Source organism: Gigantopelta aegis, chromosome 6 (genome assembly GCF_016097555.1).
Source record: "Gigantopelta aegis isolate Gae_Host chromosome 6, Gae_host_genome, whole genome shotgun sequence".
NCBI classification, from domain to species: Eukaryota; Metazoa; Mollusca; class Gastropoda; order Neomphalida; family Peltospiridae; genus Gigantopelta; species Gigantopelta aegis.
Genome location: NC_054704.1, coordinates 2,987,750 through 3,012,861, shown reverse-complemented (window position 1 = coordinate 3,012,861; position 25,112 = coordinate 2,987,750). Strand labels below are relative to the sequence as shown.

General features: G+C 39.5%; 1 protein-coding gene across 1 annotated transcript in view; it reads right to left on the bottom strand.

Moving 5' to 3' along the window:
* Positions 1-24,834, bottom strand: part of LOC121374344 (serine/threonine-protein kinase NIM1-like) — a 74,887-nt gene extending 50,053 nt beyond the window's left edge. The window contains exon 1 of the mRNA XM_041501417.1: positions 24,718-24,834. The gene's annotated coding sequence lies outside the window, so the exon portion shown is untranslated. The remainder of the gene's footprint in view (positions 1-24,717) is intronic.
* Positions 24,835-25,112: the final 278 nt, after the last annotated feature.

Here is a 25,112-nt window from a genome sequence, read left to right as displayed (position 1 = left end):
GTTAAACGACACAATTAGTGCATATTGATTTATTAATCATCGGCTATTGGATGTCAAACATTTGGTGATTCTCACACAAACCACAGGCTATTTCATATACCAGTCATGGTGCATTGGCTGAAATGAAGGAAGGAAGTGTTTTACTTAACGATGCACTCAACACATTTTATTTACGGTTATATGGCATCAGACATATGGTTAAGGACCACACAGATATAGAGAGAGGAAACCCGCTGTCGCCACTTCATGGGCTATTCTTTTCAATTAGCAGCAAGGTATCTTTTATCCCACAGACAGGATAGTACATACCACAGCCTTTGTTACACCAGTTGTGGAGCACTAGCTGGAAAGAGAAATAGCCCAATGGGTCCACCGACGGGGATCGATCCTGGACTGGATCCTGATCGACGCTTTACCACTAGGCTACATCCCACCTCTGGCTGAAATTAGAAATAGCTTTTAAATGGGCTTAATCCAAGACCGGCCGTACATCAGACAAGTGCTTTACCACTAGGCTACATCCTACCTCTGGCTGAAATTAGAAATAGCTTTTAAATGGGCTTAATCCAAGACCGGCCGTACATCAGACAAGTGCTTTACCACTAGGCTATATCCCACCTCTGGCTGAAATTAGAAATAGCTTTTAAATGGGCTTAATCCAAGACCGGCCGTACATCAGACAAGTGCTTTACCACTAGGCTACATCCTACCTCTGGCTGAAATTAGAAATAGCTTTTAAATGGGCTTAATCCAAGACCGGCCGTACATCAGACAAGTGCTTTACCACTAGGCTATATCCCACCTCTGGCTGAAATTAGAAATAGCTTTTAAATGGGCTTAATCCAAGACCGGCCGTACATCAGACAAGTGCTTTACCACTAGGCTATATCCCACCTCTGGCTGAAATTAGAAATAGCTTTTAAATGGGCTTAATCCAAGACCGGCCGTACATCAGACAAGTGCTTTACCACTAGGCTATATCCCACCTCTGGCTGAAATTAGAAATAGCTTTTAAATGGGCTTAATCCAAGACCGGCCGTACATCAGACAAGTGCTTTACCACTAGGCTATATCCCACCTCTGGCTGAAATTAGAAATAGCTTTTAAATGGGCTTAATCCAAGACCGGCCGTACATCAGACAAGTGCTTTACCACTAGGCTATATCCCACCTCTGGCTGAAATTAGAAATAGCTTTTAAATGGGCTTAATCCAAGACCGGCCGTACATCAGACAAGTGCTTTACCACTAGGCTATATCCCACCTCTGGCTGAAATTAGAAATAGCTTTTAAATGGGCTTAATCCAAGACCGGCCGTACATCAGACAAGTGCTTTACCACTAGGCTATATCCCACCTCTGGCTGAAATTAGAAATAGCTTTTAAATGGGCTTAATCCAAGACCGGCCGTACATCAGACAAGTGCTTTACCACTAGGCTATATCCCACCTCTGGCTGAAATTAGAAATAGCTTTTAAATGGGCTTAATCCAAGACCGGCCGTACATCAGACAAGTGCTTTACCACTAGGCTATATCCCACCTCTGGCTGAAATTAGAAATAGCTTTTAAATGGGCTTAATCCAAGACCGGCCGTACATCAGACAAGTGCTTTACCACTAGGCTATATCCCACCTCTGGCTGAAATTAGAAATAGCTTTTAAATGGGCTTAATCCAAGACCGGCCGTACATCAGACAAGTGCTTTACCACTAGGCTATATCCCACCTCTGGCTGAAATTAGAAATAGCTTTTAAATGGGCTTAATCCAAGACAAGCCGTACATCAGACAAGTGCTTTACCACTAGGCTATATCCCACCTCTGGCTGAAATTAGAAATAGCTTTTAAATGGGCTTAATCCAAGACCGGCCGTACATCAGACAAGTGCTTTACCACTAGGCTATATCCCACCTCTGGCTGAAATTAGAAATAGCTTTTAAATGGGCTTAATCCAAGACCGGCCGTACATCAGACAAGTGCTTTACCACTAGGCTATATCCCACCTCTGGCTGAAATTAGAAATAGCTTTTAAATGGGCTTAATCCAAGACCGGCCGTACATCAGACAAGTGCTTTACCACTAGGCTATATCCCACCTCTGGCTGAAATTAGAAATAGCTTTTAAATGGGCTTAATCCAAGACCGGCCGTACATCAGACAAGTGCTTTACCACTGAGTTACGTCTCACCCTTATCAACCCCATTAAATTTCTGAAGACCAATAAAATAACACCAACCCCCCCCCCCCCCCCCCCCCCCCCCCCCCCCCCCCCCCCCCCCCCCAAAAACCCCACAACAACAACAAAAACATCAAAACACCCTCAACTTATCAGCAAGAACTAGTTTACCATCTATAATAATAAAGAATCATAACTTTTGGAAGTGTTGTGCTTGGCAACAATCTATAAAGTTTCAAATAAGACAAAAACAAAACATTTGGGACCGATACTTCGTGACAAAGTTTTGGAAAGATATTCACCTGTGACTACCCCCCTCCCCACCCATTGTATTGATATAAAGAGGTAATCTCTCTCTAGCCCTAAATGTAACCTAACCCTGGTATTAGCCTAAAGTTTTAGGTAAGAGGGTAACAGGAGCATATTTTACAGTTTAGAATTTTGTAGTCATATTTAAATCTTGTGTAGCAAGCCACAACACAATACTGGGCAAAGTCTTTCCTAGAATGTGAACAGTAAGTGCAGCTGGATGTATTTTGAAGGTGGAACAAGATCGCCTAAAATTGCCTCCTTCATCCACCCAGGTACCTACCCCTAGAGGTACTTGTTTTGGAGGTGGAACCACATTGTGTTAAACTGCCTCTTCACCCTCCAAATACCTACCCTAGTGGTATGTGTTTTGGAGGTGGAACCACATTGTGTTAAACTGTCCCTTCACCCTCCAGACACCTGCCCCTAGAGGTATGTGTTTTGGAGGTGGAACCAGATCATGTTAAACTGCCCCTTCACCCTCCACACACCCGCCCCTAGAGGTATGTGTTTTGGAGGTGGAACAAGATCATGTTAAACTGCCCCTTCACCCTCCAGATACCTGCCCCTAGAGGTATGTGTTTTGGAGGTGGAACTACATTGTGTTAAACTGTCCCTTCACCCTCCAGACACCCACCCCTAGAGGTATGTGTTTTGGAGGTGGTACTACATTGTGGTAAACTGCCCCTTCACCCTCCAGACACTCGCCCCTAGAGGTATGTGTTTTGGAGGTGGAACCAGATCATGTTAAACTGCCCCTTCACCCTCCAGACACCCGCCCCTTGAGGTATGTGTTTTGGAGGTGGAATCAGATCATGTTAAACTGCCCCTTTACCCTCCAGACACCCGCCCCTAGAGTATGTGTTTTGGAGGTGGAACCACATTGTGTTAAACTGCCCCTTCACCCTCCAGACACCCGCCCCTAGAGGTATGTGTTTTGGAGGTGGAACCAGATCATGTTAAACTGCCCCTTCACCCTCCACACACCCGCCCCTAGAGGTATGTGCTTTGGAGGTGGAACCAGATCATGTTAAACTGTCCCTTCACCCTCCACACACCCGCCCCTAGAGGTATGTGTTTTGGAGGTGGAACCAGATCATGTTAAACTGCCCCTTCACCCTCCACACACCCGCCCCTAGAGGTATGTGTTTTGGAGGTGGAACCAGATCATGTTAAACTGCCCCTTCACCCTCCACACACCCGCCCCTAGAGGTATGTGTTTTGGAGGTGGAACCAGATCATGTTAAACTGCCCCTTCACCCTCCAGACACCCGCCCCTAGAGGTATGTGTTTTGGAGGTGGAACCACATTGTGTTAAACTGCCCGTTTACCCTCCAGACACCTGCCCCTAGAGGTATGTGTTTTGGAGGTGGAACCAGATCATGTTAAACTGCCCGTTCACCCTCCAGACACCCACCCCTAGAGGTATGTGTTTTGGAGGTGGAACCAGATCATGTTAAACTGCCCGTTCACCCTCCAGACACCCGCCCCTAGAGGTATGTGTTTTGGAGGTGGAACCAGATCATGTTAAACTGCCCGTTCACCCTCCAGACACCCGCCCCTAGAGGTATGTGTTTTGGAGGTGGAACCAGATCATGTTAAACTGCCCCTTCAACCTCCAGACACCCACCCCTAGAGGTATGTGTTTTGGAGGTGGAACCAGATCATGTTAAACTTCCCCTTCACCCTCCAAACACTCGCCCCTAGAGGTATGTGTTTTGGTGGTGGAACCAGATCATGTTAAACTGCCCGTTCACCCTCCAGACACCTGCCCCTAGAGGTATGTTGAGAGATTTGTTACCAACGTCACTGAACAATCTCCTCCATGAGATTCATTCCACTGTGAAAACAAGTACTTAACCACACAAAGCAAGCCACGTAAGTATTAATAGAACATCAATACACTTTTATTTTAACTCGATGCAAATTGTTTCCGTAACTAGACCATGACAATAAGATTACTTAGTCTGCAAGTCCTTAACAATCCATATATAATATAAGAAAAACATATATATATTTTTTGATTAGATTTATTAAAAGATTTAATTAATAACAAATGTCGCTTTCAGTACAGAGCAGTGTTGTTCCAACGATCGATTACAATCGCAAGTTGATCCGTTATACAGATGTGGTGATCAATTATAAACATGTACAATTGATTGTTGCGGTGAATGATCACTGTAATTGCACTCACAGTTTGAAATATGAAAAAACCCATCCCAGGAACTGGTGTAAATATGCTGCATTGTTTTCATGTGAAAACAGATAATGAATAAGTACTAAATGTAATTTAGCCATTTGTAAGATACTAGTATATCCCTGTAAATACCTTAATATGTACATGGTGCTAATAATTCAAATTCAAATGAGCGATAGGCGTAGACGTTTTCGGCTGTAGGGTTGGTTAAGTTGGTTCTGGGGTCCCATATCCTCCCCACCTCCTTTCCGATTGGTCACACTGAAGTTCCGAATAAGATTGGTGTTCTTCCTAACTCCATCGTTCCAGCCAGAGCACCATGACTGATATAGCAAAGGCCACGGTATGTGCTATCCTGTCTGTGGGATGGTGCATATAAAAGACCCTTTGCTACTAATAGAAAACTGTAGTGGGTTTCCTCTCTAAAACTAATGTCAAAATTACCAAATGTTTGACATCCAATAGCCGATGATTAATAAATCAATGTGCTCTAGTGGTGTCATTAAACAAAAGAAACTAACTTTTTCCAACACTAAATAACCTTCCCTGTGAGTGGGTTCAACCTCTTTCCTTAACCTCCAAAGGGCTAATAAGATACACATTACATGAAAGTTATTCATTTAATTTAGTTAAATAAATAAATAATCTTTTAGAAATGCCTCTTCTAAATTTTGGTGCTTAATAATGCAAACCGATTATAGCTGATGATCGATGATGAAATTTCAACTGATCCCCAACACTAGTACAGAGAACGTTTATTAAATGCTTGTGGTTGGGTACTGGTATATAATAATTATTATAGAACTACCTAGGTACATTCAGACCTACCTATCCACTTATAACACTTAAAGAATTACCAATCTACTTAAAGAACTACCTATCTACCCTACCCCACCCCACCCCTACCTTACCTTACCGTGTCTGTGTGTCTGTCTGTTTGTCTATCTATCTATAGTCCGTCTATAATAAATAAAGTTCAAATGTATATATAAAAACATATTATTAAGTTTTAAACCCATACCAACTCAAATAACATTTTTTGAAGAAAGATTCTGTACAAATAAAAGTTTCTTTACAAATTACCATCAAATTGCATAGGTTAAATGTTATATTTTGATACAGGTATGAAGACAACTATCAAAGCTGTAATTTAATCTATATAATTTGATGGTAATTTGTTAAGAACCTTTTTTATTTACATAGACGAATTTTAGTAACAAAATGTGATTTGAGTTGGTATGGGTTTAAAACTCAACAATATGTTTTAATATTTATTTTTTAACATTATTCGTTATAGACTTGTATGCAAATTCATTGACTCCCTTTTGCTGCAAACAGACTATACTTATAGAATTACCTGTCTACTTAAAGAACTACATGTACATGTCTACTTAAAGAATTACATGTAGTGTTTCCCCTAGCTTGTTTTAGCATGGTGCAGCACCATGCCTCAATAGTCTAGCACCATCTTGCCTTAATCAGCACCATGCTGCCCTGAGATTAAACAAGCCTTTTTCACTAATTAATTCTAAAATTGCCTTTATAAAACACCCAAAAAGGTATTATCAATTAATAAAATATGCCTTTTATATCTTTTGCCATTCATTTATTAAAGCAAGCACATAAATTACATTAATATTTATTTCAATTAATTTTTGTGCATTTTTAATGAAAAACAAGTGCCCCGAAAATGGTGAAAATGCCCCAAAAGTGTTTGGTCTACCATGCCTTGCCAAATTTCTAGGGAAATCACTAACATGTCTACTGATAGAACTACATGTCTACTTATAGAACTACCCATCTACTTAAAGAACTGTGTACTTACAAACTATTTTCTACTAAAAGGACTACATATCTACTTAAAGAACTGTCTACTTATAGAACTCCCTGTCTACTTAAAGAACTATGTGTCTACTTATAGAATTACAAGTCTACTAAAGGAACTATATGACTAGTTATAGAACTACCCATCTACTTAAAGAACTGTGCACTTACAGAACCATCTTTCTACTAAAAGAACTGTCTACTTATAGAACTCCCTGTCTACTAAAAGAAATGTGTCTACTTATATAATTACATCTACTAAAGGAACTATATGACTATTTAAAGAACTCCCTTTCTACTTATAAAAGTACCTGTCTACTTAAAAGAACTATGTCTACTTATAGACGTACTTAAGTAGAATTATGTAATGACATAAACAGAACTAGTTAGAACTACTTACAGTCATATGCACTTTACTCCAATCACTCACATTATCTGTCAAACATATTTGCACTCATGCCACGGAGAAGATGAAAGCACAATACATTTCATTCTGCGTATTTACTGTGTGAAAACTGTTCTGTATCGTACGTTCGGTGATTATCTCTTTGTTCCACCTTACTGGTCAAACTTGTCCATGCTGACGCCCATTGATTGATCCCAATCGTACAAATTGTTGTAGTTTTCAGCCACAATCAGACGTAACCTTTAGGTAATCTTAACACATACTATTAACAGCATTCCTAATCTACTTACTTTTAACTAACTATTATATTCGTCTATTGATCCATAAAATTGTAATCAACAAATTAAATTTTTTTAAAAGAAAGAAAACTGGTTCACTGCAGCTCAATCTACTAGTATGACATTTGGATGGTTGTTTGTCATGTCCAACCAGCCTTGGTAGTATCATGGTTAAACCATCGGACATAAGGACATAAGGTGGCAGGTACAGGGTTCACAGCCTGGTACCGACTCCCACCCAGAGCAAGTTTTAACGACTTAGTGGGTAGGTGTAAGACCACTGCACCCTCTTCTCTCTTGCTAACCACTAATGACTAACTTACTGTCCTGGACAGACAGTCCAGATAGCTGAGGTGTGTGCCCAGGACAGCATGCTTGAACCTTAATTGGATATAAGCATGAAAATAAGTTGCAATGAAATGCCATGGCCAGAACTTCACTTTCATTCATTTAATGTTTTCATTCATGAGTCAGATTACACATACTTTATATGATCTACAAAGATTTACAGGAAAATTTTGACTCATTTGTTTCATAAACATGAAATGATATATTTTAAAGGGACATTCCCGAGTTTGCTGCAATGTTTAAGATGTTATCGACTAACAGAGACTTTTTAACGATTGTAATTACATATCAAATATATTTTTCTGCATAAAATATTGGTGGCTGTATATTAAACGTGTTTCTGGTCGTTCTAATATGTGTACAAGGTTAAATTTCATTTTATTTCCAAAAATTGTTTTTTTCGCACGTACGAAATTTTTTGAAGACAAAATCCAGTTTGGGCTCCTTACAAATATTAAGACGACTAGAAACACATTGAATATACAGACACTGATATTCTAAACAAGAAAATATATTTAATATGTAAGTTTAATCGTAGAAATATTTTATCAGTCGGAAACATCTTACAATGCAACAAACTCAGGAATGTCCCTTTAATAAGCAGTGCTCAGCTTTAATAGCATAGCAAAATAATTATTTTTCTAATGAAAACAATCATATTATTTTGTATTGTAAACATTTGGCTGTTAAAGAAGGCCATTATGCCATGACATCACTTACCATTATGTCATGTAATGTGTAATGTAAGGTCATAATATATGACATAATGGCCGATAGCTTTGTTGTAGACAGCAGAAGAATTTTCAAAGTAAAAACCAGCTAAAAGTGACAATGGGTAATAAAGAGAATGACCAACTCACTAAAAGTTAAAAATTATCTGTCCCTCGTGACTGAATGTTGTAAAACCCTCATAAAAGGCTCAGGTTTACAATATTCATTCACTTGGGACAGATAATACCTAATTAATTATTCTCTAAATAGGAAACATGCTACATTTTTCCATTAGCAGCTAGATATTTTTAATACACTTTCACACAGACAGGACAGTACAAACTATGTCCTTTGATATACCAGTCATACAGCACTGGTTGGGGTGGGGGAAAAACCCCAATCAGAAAATGTGTCCACTGAGGCGGTTCAATCCTACGATGCAAATGCTTCAGCTAGATCCCGACCATGAAGTCTTCAGCTAGATCCCGACCATGTAGTCTTCAGCTAGATCCCGACCATGAAGTCTTCAGCTAGATCCCGACCATGAAGTCTTCAGCTAGATCCCGACCATGTAGTCTTCAGCTAGATCCCGACCATGAAGTCTTTAGATCCCGACCATGTAGTCTTCAGCTAGATCCCGACCATGTAGTCTTCAGCTAGATCCCGACCATGTAGTCTTCAGCTAGATCCCGACCATGAAGTCTTCAGCTAGATCCCGACCATGAAGTCTTTAGATCCCGACCATGTAGTCTTCAGCTAGATCCCGACCATGTAGTCTTCAGCTAGATCCCGACCATGTAGTCTTCAGCTAGATCCCGACCATGTAGTCTTCAGCTAGATCCCGACCATGAAGTCTTCAGCTAGATCCCGACCATGTAGTCTTCAGCTAGACCCCGACCATGAAGTCTTTAGATCCCGACCATGTAGTCTTCAGCTAGATCCCGACCATGTAGTCTTCAGCTAGATCCCGACCATGAAGTCTTCAGCTAGATCCCGACCATGTAGTCTTCAGCTAGATCCCGACCATGTAGTCTTCAGCTAGATCCCAAACATGTAGTCTTCAGCTAGATCCCGACCATGAAGTCTTTAGATCCCGACCATGTAGTCTTCAACTAGATCCCGACCATGAAGTATTCAGCTAGATCCCGACCATGTAGTCTTCAGCTAGATCCTGTAGTCTTCAGCTAGATCCTGTAGTCTTCAGCTAGATCCCGACCATGAAGTCTTTAGATCCCGACCATGTAGTCTTCAGCTAGATCCCGACCATGTAGTCTTCAGCTAGATCCCGACCATGAAGTCTTCAGCTAGATCCCGACCATGTAGTCTTCAGCTAGATCCCGACCATGTAGTCTTCAGCTAGATCCCAAACATGTAGTCTTCAGCTAGATCCCGACCATGAAGTCTTTAGATCCCGACCATGTAGTCTTCAACTAGATCCCGACCATGAAGTCTTCAGCTAGATCCCGACCATGAAGTCTTCAGCTAGATCCTGACCATGTAGTCTTCAGCTAGATCCTGTAGTCTTCAGCTAGATCCTGTAGTCTTCAGCTAGATCCCGACCATGAAGTCTTCAACTAGATCCCGACCATGAAGTCTTCAGCTAGATCCCGACCATGTAGTCTTCAGCTAGATCCCCACCATGAAGTCTTCAGCTAGATCCTGTAGTCTTCAGCTAGATCCTGTAATCTTCAGCTAGATCCCGACCATGAAGTCTTCAGCTAGATCCCGACCATGTAGTCTTCAGCTAGATCCTGTAGTCTTCAGCTAGATCCTGTAGTCTTCAGCTAGATCCCGACCATGAAGTCTTCAGCTAGATCCCGACCATGTAGTCTTCAGCTAGATCCTGTAGTCTTCAGCTAGATCCTGTAGTCTTCAGCTAGATCCCGACCATGAAGTCTTCAGCTATATCCCGACCATGTAGTCTTCAGCTAGATCCTGTAGTCTTCAGCTAGATCCTGTAGTCTTCAGCTAGATCCCTAGATCCCGGACATGAAGTCTTCAGCTAGATCCCGACCATGAAGTCTTCAGCTAGATCCCGACCATGTAGTCTTCAGCTAGATCCCTACCATGAAGTCTTCAGCTAGATCCCGACCATGTAGTCTTCAGCTAGATCCTGTAGTCTTCAGCTAGATTCTGTAGTCTTCAGCTAGATCCCGACCATGAAGTCTTCAGCTAGATCCCGACCATGTAGTCTTCAGCTAGATCCTGTAGTCTTCAGCTAGATCCTGTAGTCTTCAGCTAGATCCCGACCATGAAGTCTTCAGCTAGATCCCGACCATGTAGTCTTCAGCTAGATCCTGTAGTCTTCAGCTAGATCCTGTAGTCTTCAGCTAGATCCCGACCATGAAGTCTTCAGCTAGATCCCGACCATGAAGTCTTCAGCTAGATCCCGACCATGTAGTCTTCAGCTAGATCCCTACCATGAAGTCTTCAGCTAGATCCCGACCATGTAGTCTTCAACTAGATCCCGACTATGTAGTCTTCAGCTAGATCCTGACCATGTAGTCTTCAGCTAGATCCCGACCATGAAGTCTTCAGCTAGATCCCGACTATGTAGTCTTCAGCTAGATCCCGACCATGTAGTCTTCAGCTAGATCCCGACCATGTAGTCTTCAGCTAGATCCTGACCATGTAGTCTGTAGTGTTCAGCTAGATCCCGACCTGCTGAAGAGGTTTGATCCTACAACACAAGCACCTGGCTGAGCACCGCTACTGACTGCGCTGGATTCTACCCCGCGCCCCCCCCCCCCCACAATTACAAAATGGTGAGTACCATACTGGCTGCGCTGGATTCAACCCCGCCCCCACAATTACAAAATGGTGAGTACGCTACTGGCTGTGCTGGATTCAACCCCGCCCACTACTGGCTGCGTTGGATTCTACCCCGCCCCCACAATTACAAAATGGTGAGTACGCTACTGGCTGCGTTGGATTCTACCCCGCCCCCACAATTACAAAATGGTGAGTACGCTACTGGCTGCGCTGCATTCAACCCCGCCCCCACAATTACAAAATGGTGAGTACGCTACTGGCTGCGCTGGATTCAACCCCGCCCCCACAATTACAAAATGGTGAGTACGCTACTGGCTGCGCTGCATTCTACCCCGCCCCCACAATTACAAAATGGTGAGCACGCTACTGGCTGCGCTGCATTCTACCCCGCCCCCACAATTACAAAATGGTGAGCACGCTACTGGCTGCGCTGCATTCTACCCCGCCCCCACAATTACAAAATGGTGAGCACGCTACTGGCTGCGCTGCATTCTACCCCGCCCCCACAATTACAAAATGGTGAGCACGCTACTGGCTGCGCTGGATTCTACCCCGCCCCCACAATTACAAAATGGCGAGTACGCTACTGACTGCGCTGGATTCTACCCCGCCCCCACAATTACTACACACGAAACCACGCCACGAAATGTTTTCTTCTAACAATTGATTGATGGTGATGATGATAACTAGTTTAACGTGCCCATATACCACTAGGGTTTCGAACACGCCCATCCCGAGTCCGACCTCCAATAAGATCGGTGGCCTGACTCGGGATGGAGCGGGGGGTGGGGTGAAAATGGGCAGAATTTTGAAAATAGCAATTAGTAAAAAAAGTTAATAGATTAAAGAAAAAAAAGAAAAAGGTTACAAGCCAAAAATAAAAAAGAATTGACTGTTCGGCCGAATATTTATATAATTTGGAGCATTTTAGAAGGACAGTCCAAAATTAAATAAGAGAAAGAAGAGAGGATCGGACTATTTAATAATATTACAAAAAAGAAGTAATTTCGACATAAAATTTTGAACGCAGATCTAAACGTTTAAAAGTCTGATCGATATGTCCACGCGAGTGGCCTCGTTAAGACCGTTTGGGTGCACAGCTTAAAGGGACGAGATGGGTTGCATCCCGTCAAGAAAACCCCTAGATTGACAGTCGATAGACGTTGAAGGTGTAGTGCTGTGCTGAAATACAGATCTTGAGAAGCCGGATTCGTCTGAACGAGTAGAGTATCAGACTAGGGTACAGTCCAGTCGTCATGGGTTGGTATAGTGGTGCGGACGGGCCCGACTCCGGAGGATACGAGATGGTATCACTATAAAACAATGTAAAGTCTAGAAAAAGAGTAGTAGGGGCCGACCCCGCTTCCTATTTCTTCTTAGAGTGGGGCAGTCAATCTTCCAGTGCTGCTAGGACAGGCTCGGACATGTAGAGACTAAACGCGAACAACCGTGGCGTTCTGCAGAATGGCCGTCATACGAGTCACGAAAAAACAAGTCAACATAGTCAGACGGAGAAAAACGTGGAGGCGAGGAATCTCGCTGAAAAAGAATCCAACCTGGTGGTGCAGACTGTCGAAACGAGAAGCGTTCCAGCGTTCAATCAGTTCCAATGGCCGCATACATCCCAGTAGAAAACTTCATTTCGCTGACAAAAACAACGAAATGAAGGACCCCCAAGTCGAGCACACGAAAGCACGTGCAGTGTGCACAACCGAAACAAACACGTCTTACCGCGAAAAGCTCCAGACTGGGAATCATTTTGATTGATGGAGTTACTTCCTTTCAAATTGAAGTTCGGTAACTTTTGTGAGATATCGGGCGAAGAGTCGGAAAATAGTTTTCACGAATATATGCGATCTTTTCCGATTTACTCTACATCTAGCGTAGCGAGGTGTTCCGATTAATAATAATAATAATAATAATAATAATAATAATAACTATATTTAATGATTTACTCCAGCGACAAACTGGCCTTGTAGAAATTTAGTGACCTTCTGATAAACTAGGGGAGGGAATGTTTACTGATACTGATGGAGTTTACTGCCAAATCAAATGATTAAATATGTTAGCAGGATCTCGATGCATTTGTTATTTTTTGTAAGTGGTAACTGGAAACATCGCGGGTTTCCGCTAAAAAAGTTCATGCTTACTAGAAAGAAAACCAAGTGTGTACTTTAATACTGGATGCATACAGAATAAAACTAACATTGCAAATTATAAAATTGGTAAGTCTACCATTTCTTTTTTTTAAATGTTATTGTTGGACAGATAAATATAGAACCCTTCTTTTCAGTTTTCATTAAAAGAAATTGTTATAACTTACTTACTGGTTTCTATCCAATTAAGGTTCAACCAAGTCTGTCCTGGACCAGCACAGAAGTTAAGTGTTAGTATGAGAGTAAACCTTCTGCCTATTATTAAACAACAAGGGGTCTTTTGTATGTACTCTCCCACAGATAGGTTAGCACCATGTTGCCCTCAAAATCAAAATGCCTTGCCTTGTATAAATGTATAAGTTGTTAGAGACGACCCAGACTAGACATGCCTGGACGTTGAATAATTATGAGCATAACTACATTTTGTAATTTGTTTGAAATTGGAATCATTAACACGTGCTCTTATTAGGTACCACAGTAATTGGTGACACACAAGATCGCATGACAGTACGGTAACCAGACCTGTCAACCTTTAGTCAAGAGAAAGCAGGTGTGTGTTGAAAAAGCAGGAGACTTTGTCAAAAAGCAGGAGATTTTTTAAATTCACACAATTTAACCCAAAATCGCAAGATTTAAAAAAAAACAATTATTACTATAAGTTATATGAATACTATATAATGTCATATATACTTCTTAACCTTAGATCTTGGCATTAATAAAAAAATATATATATATATTATTATGATTTAATACATATTTAAAAAATATATATATTTTATCCAAAAATGAAAAAGAACATGAACCAGAATTTTTTTTTAATTAGTACATTTACGGTATTACACTTACAGCCTTACAGGTTGCGTAAAATTTATATAAATCTTATAAATTAATATTCAGTTTTTACTATAATGAGGAACGGTGGCGTGGTACTTATTTAAAATCATTATAATGATGCAATAAACAACCTCATTATGGACATCGTGTGAAATATACCGGAATTATACCCATTTCCGTGAGTAACTTTAAGTCAATGTTTTTTAATTGTACAACATTTTTTAATTGTACAAAAATAATTTCTTGAAGTGTACCCTTATAACCAACATTTTACTGCACAAACATACAAAATTAACTGACACAAGTATGTTTATAAGCTAATTGGTCTTTTCGTTGTCTTGCTGTGACATGTGATTTTAACATGCATCATGTGTATCGCTGTCAACTCGGAGTCTGGCAGTTCAGATTCGTCATAGTTGCATTATGTAATCTAGTGGGAAGACATTTTACAATTCAGAGGTGTTATTAGAACTAAATTGGAAAGGTAGCGGCAACACGCTTTGTAGCCATTACGATGACAACAAACATTATAATAACACGTCATTTTATAAACTCCATGTGCTTTTTTAACAATATAAATAGACTATCGCACAATTCTCACCTCGGCAAAGGTTAAACAGTCGGGACAATTCGGCATGTTACATTCTCAGAAACCGAAAGTAGTCGACATTTTCCGAATGAGAAAAAAAAGGCAGTTACTTCCCTTATGCTATTTTGACAAAAGAGGATCGATTTTTTTTTTTTGCTTACAAATATGTCATTTAACAGGAGAAATTGTCTCCCACACAGGTGAAAGGAGATTTGATCAAATACCGGGAGACTCCCGCAGAATCCGGGAGGGTTGACAGGTCTGACGGTAACGCGGGTGGCGATTAAACGGCTTTTATTACAAACTGCTAAATACTGTAGGCCTATACATTGTAGGTTTATTTTCCAAAAACAACAACGTGCGATCTCAACAAAACAATCAAGGATTTCTCGATACCACGTGCACAGACTACTACAAGTCCTCACATTTTTTTCCGCATGCAAAGTTGAAGGTCATTTAAAGAAGACATGGTACAATTTTCGTCATGTCATAGGGTTTTACGTGCACATTCAGAACAAGCTGTTGTAGCACACGCCTGTCATGGGCACGTCTCCGTCCATGACAGGAAAGGTGGGGGAGGGGAGAGGAGGGACTGCCTGCACTGGCAGGTGCAAGGGAGCACCAGCAGCCCGATCAAATCGGTAGCAGGCAGGTGGGGGTGGTAGTGGTGCTATGGAATTTGAATGGAGCCGTTAAATGCCAAAGAGAAAAGGATGCGTAATTTTGATTGAGGGAATTTGGCGCAATTTTGAACGGTCGGTTGAAAGGTAAATGGCCGAGCTAATATAGGTTTTGATATTAGTGAATCGAGAGTAGCTCGTTAATTTTAGACCTTTACGATGCTGTGGTGTCTCCCTAGGTTGCCCATAGGGCCCTTTATAAGGGCCTGACCACTTCTGGTCGAGGCATCACCAAGTACCAAGTTATTACCAGCAGCAAGTATTGGGGGTTTGGGTGGGGGAGGCCGATAGGCCTAGTACCCAGAATTTGTTAATATAAACGGGTGTAGCCTGTAGGAAGATACCAAAAAGTGGGGTGGGTGGGCACACACGTATAAAATTAATATATAAACCATCGATGCTGCTACAAAGTACCCCCTTCCCCGCTTCCTACGTCAGTGATGGGTAATAATTAAATAAACGGAATATATAAGAATAACCACAAACATTAAACAGTTCACATTTATTTCAGTGTTTCAGTTAATTGGGAATAAATTAATTTTTGTGATTTTAGCATGGGTCCATTCAATAGGCTAATAAACATTAAAACTATAAGTCCATAGCACAGGGAACGCCTTAGCCTGAGTACTCTGACTGTAAGAGAGCTAGACAGACATTTGAACATAAACACACTCTCATTATTTATGTCCAAATGTCCGTCTAGCTCTCTTACAGTCAGAGTACTCGGGCTAGGAACGCCTTTTTTATTCATTTCTAAGCCGATTGATTTGTAAATTGCACACAAAATTAGTATTGTTTTGTTATTTCCAATACAAGTTGGACAAATCTGTGAAGTTTTTGTGCAGTCATCTACTGACTGGATAAATCTGTGAACTTTTTGTGCAAACATCTATTGACCAACTTGGACAAATTTGTGCAGTCATCCTCTGACAAAACTGGACAAAGTTGTGAAGTTTCTGTGCAGTCAGCTACTGACTTTTATTGGTGAAAGGAATAGTTTGAACTTTTTTTGTTTTCCTGTCTTTTGAAAATGGCATGTACTACTTAAAACTGACATTGACAGTGAGATTGTTTTTATTTCTCTCTGGATTTTTCAGACAGCTTGCCTTCATGTCTTTCATCTTGAGACTGAGTTTTTCTCTGGCAAACACATTTTAGTCCATGGGCCAGATACCGAAACCCTCCTCCCCCCTAGGGATTTTTGGAGACAAGTATTTTTAGATACCTCATTATATATGAATTTAATATCTGCTTGTCTGCAGCAAAAACGTTAGTGGATTAAAAAAATATCACCATTTGTGTTCCAAAAACACTATATTGAAAAATTAAATATAGTGATAAATTTGTCTTCCATATAAATTTTTAACAGATATAAGGCCAAAATGAATGATATTCATCCTATACTAGATGTTAATAGTAACAAACCAAATAACAATGCAATATGTGGTATGAATAATGATATACTCATCGGCAAAAGTTAAGCAATGCCTGAAATGCACTATTTTCTGTATTTACACATATTTTGGGCTGCTTGAACCTTTTACTATTAAAAATTGCACTGTATTTAATATATTGTGGCAGCATTATTCAAATATGGTTCAGTATATCTGCCTATACTATACTCAACAAAATTAATTAAGGTCCAATAGATATTTTAGCATTTTCCTTTAAATACGGGGGAAAATACAACTTCTTCCATTGAAAGTTGTCAGCATTGTGGCATGTTCTTAAACTTAATGACTTAAATAACAATTTTGAGGGAACACAATGACAAAAAACATTCTGAACAAATGTGTAACAAATACTTGCCTAATGCTCATTTCAATATTTTTCATAAGTATGTGAAATATCCAGTGTTTTTTGCGTGTATAACCAGTAAAAGTTTACTGAAACAATGTATATATACTCTTCAAAAGAAGAAACGCAAAACCACATTGTCGTAACATTTGGAGAATTGATTTAATTATTGAATGGTGAGTCCGATAATTACCAAATGTTGCAGGATTGTTCACAATTCACTCTAGTCCATTGTGAGTAAGTGATAGGACACACCACCAAGGTCAAGGTCATCTGGAGTCAATACCGGGTGTGGCCTCCGCGTGTGTTGACAACTGCCTGGCACCGCCTGCCCATTGAAGCAACCAGAGTATGGATGACGTCCCGGGGGATGGTGGCCCACTCGGCCTGCAAGGCTGCTGGCAGCTCGGGCAGGGTCTGGGGCTGTGGTTGTCGCTGTCGGTCCAACTCGTCCCATAGATGCTCAGTTGGGTTCAAATCCGGTGATATCGATGGCCAAGGAAGGACATTAATGTTGTTGTTCTGTAGGAAAGCCGTTGTGAGACGTGCTGTGTGAGGCCTGGCGTTGTCATGTTGGAACACTGCATTGGTGTTGGCCATAACTGGAACGATGTGTGGCCGGAGGATCTGGTCAATGTAGGCCTGTGCATTCAGGTTGCCCTGCACGTTGACCAGGTCAGTTCTGCCAGTGTGTGAGATGGCTGCCCACACCATGACACTACCCCCGCCGAATCTGTCCACTTCCTGCACGCAGTTTGCCGCATAACGTTCACCACGACGCCTATACACGCGACATCTTCTATCATGACGTCGGAGCAGAAATTGGGACTCGTCACTGAACCACACCTGTCTCCATCGCAGTTGAGGCCATTGTCGATGAATCTGGCACCACTGCAGTCGGAGTCGACGGTGTTGTGGTGTTAAGATGACACCTCGAACTGGACGTCTGGCACGAATTCCTACCTCACGTAGGCGGTTCCGTACGGTCTAGTCGGATATCCTGCGCAAACCTGGTATTGCTGCGGCTGTGGAGGTGGCAGTAGTCAATCGTTCCCGAAGGTGGCGTACCCGGATGTAGCGGTCCTGCCCGGGGGTAGTGACCCGTGGTTGACCGGATCTAGGGAGGTCACGTGTTGATCCATGTTGCTGGTAACGGTCCCACATTCTGGAGATGGTGCTTGGGGACACATGGAATGCCCTGGCAACGGCCGTTCTGGATTCACCTGCGTCTAGTCGGCCGATGGCATTGTTTCTCTGCGGTTCACTGAGACGTGGCATGTCCTGGATTGTCAACTGTCGGCCAGATACAGAGGCCAGGCAAGCGAACACCCTGCACTTTTATACTGTCGGTGTTCATGTTGCACGTGCAGACAACGCATGTGCAGTGGTGACATGGTTTGCACGTGGCTGCGTTTTTGCGAATATTCACATTTTGGAACTTTATTGTACAGTAGCTGCGTTTTATCGAATGTAACCGTGGGAATGTGTTTGGGACATGCAATGACCTTATATTCACAAAGCATGAACCGGTAGGAAACATAAAATCGGAGTTATAACCCATTTGTACCCTTTTGCGTTTCTTTTTTTGAAGAGTATATATGACCAAAACATGGTAAAATAATATGACAGTAACAAAGAATTATATTATAATATAAGAAAGTTTACTAGCCCTTAATTAATTTTGCTGAGTATACATGTATGTGCATCAATATTATGAATATGTCCCTCTTTACTAAACACCAGTGTTAAAAATTTAAAGCATCAGTTTTGTGTACCTACCATAATTTCTTTTGCATTACATGTACAAGTCATCTATCTCACAGAAGTTCATCTTATACTAGTCTGTGTTTGTAATATTTTTAGATTTGCCTTTATATTTACATTGTGCTTAACTTATGCTCAAGTGTATATAATTAGTTTCTACATCAAATATGTCTAGGAAAGTTTTGACTTCCTTTCATATTCCTTTGCATTTTCATGCAATTAAAATATGCCTGTCATGTTCACAATTTCTGGTATTCTCCTTCTCCAGACTCTACTCTGGTTCCTCCATCAGTATGTCCATCAGCTCTCATGGTATCATATCACTATTTCATCTCTAGTGTGCCTTCTAAAATTTCTCAGCCATATGACAATTTGGTTGGGGAATAGCCTGGTATACCTGGCATGACTGATACCAAATGACAACTGTGCACATCTATAAGATGCCTCTTGTTGCCAAATTGAGTGTATACAAATGTCCGTATCTGGGATGGTGAACTGGCAGCAATGTACAAGCATTGAAGTATAATCTTTGTTTCTGCATCTTCTTGTGCACTTTACAATACCCTCAGACATGGTTTGCGTTTGAAACATGTACTTTGTCTCACAAATAGAACCCTCTTCCCAAGAAGCTGAGGGCAGAGTTTTCTTTTTTTCATTTAAATGGTCTTCCAGTCTCTTAAGACCTTTGTAGACATTCCTTAGATCAAGTGTGGCTTGGAAGAACCCCTTTCACATGAGAAATTTAGTGCCAAACCACGAATGCTACTGTGGATTAGTTTGCAAAACTTCCATACAGTAGATATTCCCTGAAAATATGCTGTACCAAAAGAGCAGATTGGAAGAGAGCAAATTGCCATGGTCTCATATGGTATTAGTCATATCACAAAGTCCAGGGTATTCCTCAACCACATAGAAATGGCTGAGAAATGTCCAAAGAAATACTGAAGCTGAATTGGATGGTTTGTGATCTGATAACAAGAGCTGTTGACATACTGAGAGAGGAACAAGAGCAAAGGCCCAGAGGACAAAATAAGAAATTACAGATATTGTGAACATAATAGACATTATATTTGAGTCAGATGATAAGACTGAAATAGAAAGAAAGTCAAGTACTAGATATGCCTGATGATTATATCTGATGTCAATTATATTATAAACCTAAGCATAAATTAAGCACAATTTAAATACAAATGTTTTTAAAAATAGTACAAGCTTCTGTGAGATAGATGAATTGTAAATGTTTTAACACACATGCCGAGGAAAGGTACTTATAATTGGTTGGTACTAAGAACAGAGGGACATCTTCATAAATTTGTGAACATAGTATATAAACTCCATATACTTAACCATATTTGAATAATGAAGCCTCAATATGTTATAGAAAAAAGCCAGGTCAATTTGTTTTTTTAATAATAAAAGCTTCAGGCAATCCTAAGTATGTGTATACATAGAAATTAATACATTTCTGGCATTGCATACTAGTAACTTATTTTGAGAAGTATATATAATTATTCATACCTCATATTATATTGTTTTGTAATTGTTATTAACATCTACTTAATAGAGTAAAAGGAAGGATGTAGAAATAGAAAATTGTAAACTTCACATATATCATATTTGGGTAACATAAAATGATTGAGAATTGGGAATGAAAGTTAGATTTTTATAGTGCTAGATATTTGCCTGATGACAATATTCTATGTAGATATCAATTATATACACCAAACATAAGTTAAGCATAATATAAATAGAACTGCAATTCTAAAATATTACAAAAAGCAACAAAATACCTAGCTATTGTAAGATGAACTGTTGTGAGACAGATACATTGTATATGTAATGGTATGTAAATTCACTTTTTATGTTTGTAAGACTTGTGTGTAATATAAAAATATTCAAAATATCTATGTAAATGGTTTAGACAGCATGTACTGCACCATATTTAAGTAATGCTGCCTTCAGATATTAAATACAATACAATAATAAAAGGATCAGAATGTTTTAGGTACGGTATGTATATATACACATGTACATAGAGAATTACGTATATCGGGAACTGTGTAACTTTTGCTGGTGAGAATACCCCCGGTACTATATCCATACCACATATATTGCATTGCTTTGTGGTTTGTTGTTATGAACATGTAATTTAGCATGAATAGCATTCATAATTTGGTCTTAAACCTGTTCAAAATATGTCTGGATGTTAACTTGAACACTGCCATGCAGTTTTTTCATATACTATGTTTGTAATACTCAGGACATTTCAAATTCATTGACTCACTATGCTTAGTCAGATGCCAAAAATGTTTTATTTTTTGGTGGAATACATTCACCAGTAACCCAGCTTTAAAGTAAAAGCAGTGATATAGCCTAGAATTATTTTCAAATATTTTTGAAAATTAAGTGGAACATTCAACTTGATCAGAAATTTGCCCTGTTAAAAATAAATAGGGTACCTACACTCAAACATGCCCTACAGGCACACCCACCAACAGATTGCCTGCAGACAAGCTGATTTGAATAGGTCTATGGATAAGCTTCAAAGATATACTCATCTTGAAAAATTCCTGGGGGGGGTGTGTGTGTGTGTGTTATAGTGGGCCCACGGTCTATTTAAAGTAGGGTAACCTTTCTTTGAAGATTGAACAACAACACCAAAAAAAAAAAAAAAAAAAAAAAAAAATCCTACCTACCGTATATCTTCGCCTGTAAGTCAATCTCGGCTATAAGTCGAGTCCCTAATTTCAAGCCCTGAAAACTTATTTTTTTATTGACCCGTTTGTAAGTCGACCCATGAAAAACAACGTATAAATATTGAAGTATTTCTTATTTTCAGCACATGAGAACAATAATGTACAATATCTGAATAAAAGAAAATTATTTTACAAACTTTGTTTTTCACGTTTTGTACATCCGTAACATCGCAATAATATTCCAACTACATAGCATCAAAACAAAATATTCCCTTAGTAGAGAGTGAAAGCTTTTTGACTGTTACTGTATGGCACTGTACAGCATGGTTTTGTGCAAAGACAACAACTTTATTTATAAACACTGACAACAGATCACTACAATAAAACTGAAAGTACATGTATCATCGGTTAATCACATGTTTTGCCGCCATATTAATACATGTAAGGAGGATAACTCTGGAAAGTACACTGGTTTTTGTACCATATGATGTGTGTCCCTATTGCTCTAGTGAACTGCAGAGATCAGTCTATTTTAAGGGAAAGCTCAGTAATATTCATGAAGTTAATCACCGACAAAACATTGTTTGAACAACCATTAATGCCAGTGACCAGATTTCAAAATAAACTCAGGCAATAGGTAGTTAGTAATGTTTAAATTTTTTCTATTACTGTTGACTGTTATTTTAACTAAGTGGACTGTTGTCTTGACGTGAGTGAGATTGCACGCCTTTTCAAATAACCAAAACCGTTATAATGCCAAAAAAAAAAGGTTATAAAAAAATAAATGCGTCAAATTAACATATTTGAGTATAAATATAGGGCATACTTCAACAATAAAACTTGTAAAATAATCCCCAAAACGGTAATATTTGTGAAATTTTTTACCCTCTTATAAGTTGACCCCCAAGTTATAAAATAATTTTTGGGTGACTTATAGGCGAAGATATACGGTACCTACCCTACTTTTTTTGGCCATGTTACCTAAAACAAACTTCTTCTTTTTTGGGGCCTAAGATTTTTGTCCTTTTGAAAATTGTATAATGGAAAAAAAAGCCCTTATATTTCAAACTGCACATAAAATATGCCCCCAAAATGTCACTTCATTTCTTGGGAAAACACTGTGATGAATGGTATTGTTGGTTTGCATAATGCATTTTTATACATGCAGAGGTTATTTTGGATATCGGTAGTCAAATAAAATTATTTTCCAAAATAAAATGTTTTCCCTACCTACCCTATATTTTTCCAGCATGTAATAGGAAACAAGTAAAAAAAAAATTCTGGCCTAATCAAAACAAACGTGAAGGTTTGTGGCATCAGATTTTAGCGAAAATATGTATTTCAAACACAGCAATTGTTGAAGATTTCCAGTTTTAGCATCATTGCTAACCGTAACCTGGTCTACTAACTGTGATACCTGTTAAAATTGTATAACAAGCATATATATAATGCTGTTTACATGTCGGTATATTTTATTTTTTTCATAATTTTGGACAAAATATTAAGTTTAAGTTTAAAAAGATGAAAGAAATAAAAAGTATCATATAAAAAATTACAGTTGGATATGCTATATTTATTGTGTAGGAAGACAAAACAAGGGTGCTAAGAATGACTGTCGTCAACCTTAGCTTATAGTCTATCCCACAGGGAACGCCTTTTTTCTAGTCCGAAGAAAAATATTGACTTAATGTGCGCCCTGCAGTTACCTTTTTTCATACTACAACATTTCTTACAAATTATTTATTTCTCAGCTAATTGTTTTCTAAATTGCACACAAAAATAGTATATTTTTGTTATAATTTCCAAAACACTTTTACTATTCTTTTTACGTCAAACCAAACTGAATTTTTTTTTTTTTTTTTTAATAATTTGTAAGAGGATGGGACAAACTATAGAGCTATAAAACCGGGAGCAGGTCAACTCGCCCCAAAACCAACTCGTCCCACACTGTTTAGTGGACTCATATAAATTAATACATCAATATTTAAAGCAAGTGAGCTCCGGTGGTCTAGTGGATAAGCTGCTGGACAATCAAGCTGACAACAGTGGTTCAAATCCTGTGAAAGCTGGCTCACACATTTATTCATCTTTCTCATCTATCACCCTCTGCCTATCATTCTCATTATCTTAATATAAAAAAACTTTCCAATTTCTCCCACGATTTCAATCTGTTTCGACCCTTTCTGTCAATTTCCTCCGACTCTGTCTTCTGAGCTGTCCACACCATCGCCTACCTGTCTCAACTTCCTCCACGGGTGCCGTCTCTGTGTATATCCCTGTACCCACCTGGCATCCTCGTCCTCTGCCGCTAGATAAGCACCTGTCGCGGTTGGAGAAACAAGGACTGGGATGTGGAGGTGGAGGTGGACAGCGATAGAAGTTGAAAGATAGGTGGAGTTGCCAGATCGGGAAGAAATGAGATGGAAAGGAGAGAAAGGAAAGAGGGCACTGGGGTAAAAAAAAAAAAAAAAAAAAAATATATATATATATATATATATATATTTAAAGCAATAATGTGCATTAAATATTGTTGAATGTGCACACCAGTCAGAGTCCAAAAGCCTTGCCAGGTCATTCCTTTACGGAAATAAAGGACAAACTTACAAACGTCATTAAAATGGGCTCAACATTTCATTGTAATAGATTATTTATCCGATATAAAACCATTTAATAAGTGGTCATAATAGCGGAGTTTCACTGTAATATTAATAAATAAAATGACACCAAAACTGTTACTGTAGATGTCAGTTTTAATTTCGTCACAGTTATTTATGGATAGTAAATTTTGGGGCAAGTTGTCCAAACACTGAGGAGAGTCGACCAAACACTGGGGCAAATTGTCCGGGGGTGAGTTGGTTTTGGGGCGAGTTGATCAGCATTCATATGGCCATATGATCGCATATCACCATTTAAAAAAAACAAAAAACAATATAAATTCAATGTTTTCATTGAGCACGTTTTGATTAACCTGCTCCACACAGCGGACATAATTCTAAGCGTGTGTGTGTTTATTTATCAAAACCGAGTTACGAGACGTGTTTCAGTTAATAACGGAAGTGACAAACAAGCACCTGTAACAGTGTAACGGCACGATGGTGTAAATGTCACAATAAATGAATAATAAAAACAGTAAGTGTCAAACTTGAACTCGTCGTGTATTATACAACTAGAAAAAACACTACCTACCTACACACTGATGTAATGGATGACATTGACACATCTTGGTCTGTTACTAAAACTAAAAAATCCACAGAGTAATTCAGGTAGGTATCCACATTTCATCAACACTCGCTACAAACCTACATGAACAGGAACTTCACACTTGACGTCACCAATAGCAACGACTGTAGCGCAATCTAGTGATAACTTCCGGCCTACTGCGTTTGGCGACATCTAGCAATGCGAACGTTCGCAAACTATTCCATTGATTTCAGATGACATTGTGGGTCATTCGCTTTAATATAAAGCACACAAAGCAGTCTTGCGAACCTTTTGCCTCTATCTAGATGAACGCAGTCCTAAATCCATTAATGCTTAACTAATAAATCATAATTACATTAGCCTAAATCATCCAAACTTGT